Source organism: Rhinopithecus roxellana, chromosome 8 (genome assembly GCF_007565055.1).
Source record: "Rhinopithecus roxellana isolate Shanxi Qingling chromosome 8, ASM756505v1, whole genome shotgun sequence".
In the NCBI taxonomy this organism is placed as follows: domain Eukaryota; kingdom Metazoa; phylum Chordata; class Mammalia; order Primates; family Cercopithecidae; genus Rhinopithecus; species Rhinopithecus roxellana.
The window spans coordinates 125,902,475-125,907,025 of record NC_044556.1 but is presented as its reverse complement, the minus strand read 5'-3'; positions in this window follow the sequence as shown (position 1 = coordinate 125,907,025).

Here is a 4,551-nt window from a genome sequence, read left to right as displayed (position 1 = left end):
TGAAAAAATCATAGTGATATTCTAGACATATTTGTTGAGCTCCCCCTTTGTGTAGGGAACTATGTACTATGTACTCAGGATAGATATAAATAAGATTTGATCCCTACCCTCAAGAAGCTTGTTGTTCTTGTGGAGAAACAGATAAGTATACAGGGTGTAGGTACCATGATAGACAAAATCTTCATGTGCATGCAGGAAAAACATAGAGTAGTGGGAGATTAAGGACTGGTAGAGGCAGTTTTCAGGATTTTTGTGTGTGTGTGTGAGAATTAAGCTATAAGAGGCAAAGGAACATCTAGCCCAATGGAAGCAAATTTTTTAAGTATGAGTAGCTCCCATGGCCAAAACTGGAACAATTTGAAAAATAAAATAAAGTAACATGGAATTATAACCCAAAGTATAAAATAAATATGGGAATCCATGTTGATATAAACAAATGATTGAATAAATACATAGAGAAAAGACAAATTTTCCATGAAGAATCCCAAATAATTTATGTAGATAAAGAGATGGAGCATAACTTTCCACTCCTTCAGTATCGTCTGTGCTTATTGACTTCCCTCCCAAAGAGTACAGTATGGAAGAGGAGAAAAAAAGAGTCAATTTAAAATTGAGAAGCCTTACAAAGACTACCTTGGCCAGGTGATCAAGGTCAACATCCAAAGTGGTAAGTCATGTTGATAGTATATACTCTTGTTATGATGCAATGAAAAATGGCATTTTAACTCTGATCTTTCTTCCAAAAATAACCCCATAACCCCACCCTGAGAAAAACACCAGATGAATTCCTGTTGAGAGAACCTACTATAGCAGGGGTCTCCAACCACCAGGCTGCAGACTGGTACCAGTCTGTGGCCTGTTAGGAACCAGGCCACACAGCAGGAGGTGAGCGGTGGGTAAGCGAGCATTACCTCCTGAGCTCTGCCTCCTGTCAGAATCAGTGGCGGCATCAGATTCTCATAGGAGCACAGTCCCTATTGTGAACTGCACATGCGAGGGATCTAGGTTGCACACTTTTTATGAGAATCTAATGCCTGATGAACTGACATGAAAGGAACAGTTTCATTCCCAAACCACCACCCCATCTCTTACTGTTTCAGCTAATAGAGTTCTCCACAGTTAATCTTGGAAGATTCTTAATTTTTAAAGTCATTACTGAGTTTCCATAGATGTCTGGTCTATGGAAAAACTGTCGTCCACGAAACTGGTCCCTGGTGCTAAAAAGGTTAGGGACCGGCTATGCTGTAGTACCTGATACTAAATACCACAAATTAGCACTTTAATACCTGATCAGTGCTCAAAACTGTCAAAGTCATCAGAAACAAAGTCTGGGAATCTGCCGTAGCCGTGAAGAGCCTAAGGACACTTAACTATACTGTGCTATAACTGGATGGGATTTTAAAACAGGAAAAGACGTTACATAATAACAAATCTGAATAAAGTGTGGACTGTACTTGATATTATTGTATCCACATTGGTTCATTAATTGTAGTAAACATACCATACCAACATAAGATGTAAACAGAAGAAGTGGAGTGTGAAGTACATGGGAACTCTCCTACCTTTGCAGTGTTTCTGTACATCTAAACATTGTTCCAAAATTAAAAGTTTATCAAAAAACTTTTAAATTTTAAAGTATGAGGATTATTAAAGTGCAAGACAGAAAGTAATGGGAGAGACAGCTGGAGAAGTATAGATTGTAAATCAGTGATCTGTTCCAGTTGTCAACTTAAAATAGACACAAAGAATATGGAGTTTAGAGATTTGCATTTCAATCCCAACTTTGTCACTAAGAAATTGTGTTGTTTTAAAGAAGGTGGTAAACCTCTTCACTCCATATTTATCTTGAAGATTATGCTGAACAAAGTCCATAGTCATTCTTGGTGATTTAGTCTCAGGTATCTGAGTGCTTGTAGTTATTTATTTATTCTTTTTCCCAGAGATCATTACAGCTTCTCGACATGAGAATCAAGAACTTTTTCCGTTCGTGTATGGTTTTGTTACTTCAAAGAACAAATCACAGGTTTGTTCAGTTTTAGAGTCAAACTTCCTATTGCCCAAATTCTGAAAGTTCTGAAAGAGGTATCAGGCTGGAAGTGGGTAGAATTTCTCATAAATTCTAAATTCAAGTTCCGAAACATGGTAGCAGTTCACGTTAATTATTGTGTGAAATAATCACCTTTGGTAAACAGCCGAAAGAAGTGTTTTTTTTTTTTTTTTTTTTTTTTTTGAGACAGAGTCTTTGTTGACCAGGCTGAAGTGCAGTGGTGCAGTCACAGCTCACTGCAGCCTCAACCTCCCTTGCTCAAGCAATCTTCCTTTCTTAGCCTCCTGAGTAGCTGGGACTGCTGGCACACACCATCATGCCCAGCTAATTCTTTAATTTTTTGTGGAGATGAGCTCTCCCTATATTGCCCAGGCTGGCCTCAAACTCCTCCCACCTTGGTCTCCCAAAGTGTCGGGATTACAGGCATGAGCCACCACACCTGGCCCTGAAAGAATGATTTATCCTAGAAACTTGTTTGTGTGAGCTTCATTGGTAAAGCAGCCTAATAATTCAGTGCACTTCCTTCTTTGATACCTTAGTTAGTAGTTTGTAATGGGTATGAGCAGTTATTCCGAAGCAATGAGTAAAGTTGTTGAGCCACTTGCATACGGTGGTTTCATTCCTTCAACAAAAATTTTAGTGGGCCGGGCATGGTGGCTCACTCCTGTGATACCAGTACTTCGGTAGATCAAGGCGGCCAGATTGCTTGAGCTCAGGAATTTGAGACCAGCCTGGGCAACATGGCAGAACCCCGTCTCCACTAAAAGTACAAAAAATTAGCTGGATGTGGTGGTGCACACCTGTAATCCTAGCTACTTCAGGGAGGCTGAGGTGGGAGGATGGCTTGAGCCTGGGAGGTGGAGGTTCAGTGAGCTGAGATCGTACCACGGCACTTTAGCCTGGATAATAGAGTGAGACTCTGTCTCAAAAAAGAAGTTAAAAATTTTTTTAATTAAAAAATTAATTTTAGTGCTTACTATGTGATAATCTCTTTTCCAGGATCGGAGTTAGCAAATTTTTTTTCTGTAAATAGCTAGATAGTAAATATTTTAGGCTTTGTGGGCCAGAAAGTCTCCATCACAACTACTTAATTCTGCTATTATAGTATGTGAAAGCAGCCCTAGAGAAAATGTAAACAAATGAATATGGCTGAGGATAGAGAGGAGAAAGTGCTCTTTTTATTCTCTCAACAACCAGTCAGTTCTGCAGTGGACACTGGCTGGGTGTCCTCTAATTCAGTTCAGTTCATACACTATCTACCTGGAGATGTTACTGATGGAAGGTATCCGAGTTACCGCGGTGAATCTGTACCGGTCTGCAACAACCTCAGTTCTCGCCTCCTCAGAAGAAAGAATTTGACTATTGGGCATAAGGCAGGAAAAGAGACTGAGGCAAGTTTCAGAGCAGCAGTGGAAGTGTAAAAAGTCTTTAGAACAGGAAAGCAAAGAAAGTACACTTGGAAGAGACCTAAGCAGGGACCAACATCAAGTGCCATGTTTAACTTTGATTTTAGGGCTTTTAGGCTGGCCCCTTTCCCATGATTCTTCCCTTAGGTTAGGCTGCCCCCATGCACAGTGTCCTTACCCTTGGGAGGTGAGCATGCACAGTGTGTTTAGGAAGTTGTACACGTGCCTGAGGCTCTCTTCCTCTTTCCAGTGGCGTGCCCCTTGAAGGTCATACTCTGCCGTTTTGTCTCTTAATACACATACCTGGGAAGTTGCATCTCCCTGGTGTTTACATTCAGTTAACACTTCAGTGCAACAGGTGTGGACCATCAGAAAATGACCTCTCCCTGGCACCTAGCTGCCAATTTATCACTTTTAGAGAGGCAATGTGGTAATTGTTGAACCATCACCCAGCATTCCTAGTGGGTGGGAGAATAGCCCTCATCTGCTCCACTCATGCCTAACTACCTGTAACAAAGATAGCCTCAGATCCCACAGGTGAGGGCTCAGTCCCATAAGGCTTCCCCACTACGCACACCTCCAATGTCAGTTGCAAACTCTGGGTGATTTTACCTGTTCTTCCCACAATAATTCCCCACTACCCACACCTCCAATGTCAGTTGCAAGCTCTGGGTGGTTTTACCTGTTCTTTTGACCAACTGTAAATCAAACTCTCCTTTGGGTTTAATTTCCTAGAGCAGTGCACAGAACCAAGGAAAACACTTAAGTTTACCAGTTTATTAAAAGATATTTTGAAGGATACAAAGGAGCAGCCAAATGAATGTCTTCATAGGGTGAGGTCTGGAAAGGTCCTGAGCACCTGCACTTCCATTCCAGTAGAGCTGGAGTGTACCACCCTCCTGTCACAGGGAGGCATTCTGCTATCCAGAAGCTCCGTAAACCCAATCTTTCAGATATTTTTATGGGAACTTCATTACCTAGGCATGATAGATGAAATCATTGGTGATCAACTCAACCTTCAGTCCCTCTCCCATCCCCAGATGTCAGAATGGATAGGGCTGAAAGTCCCAACTTTCTAATCATGCCTTGGTTTTTCCA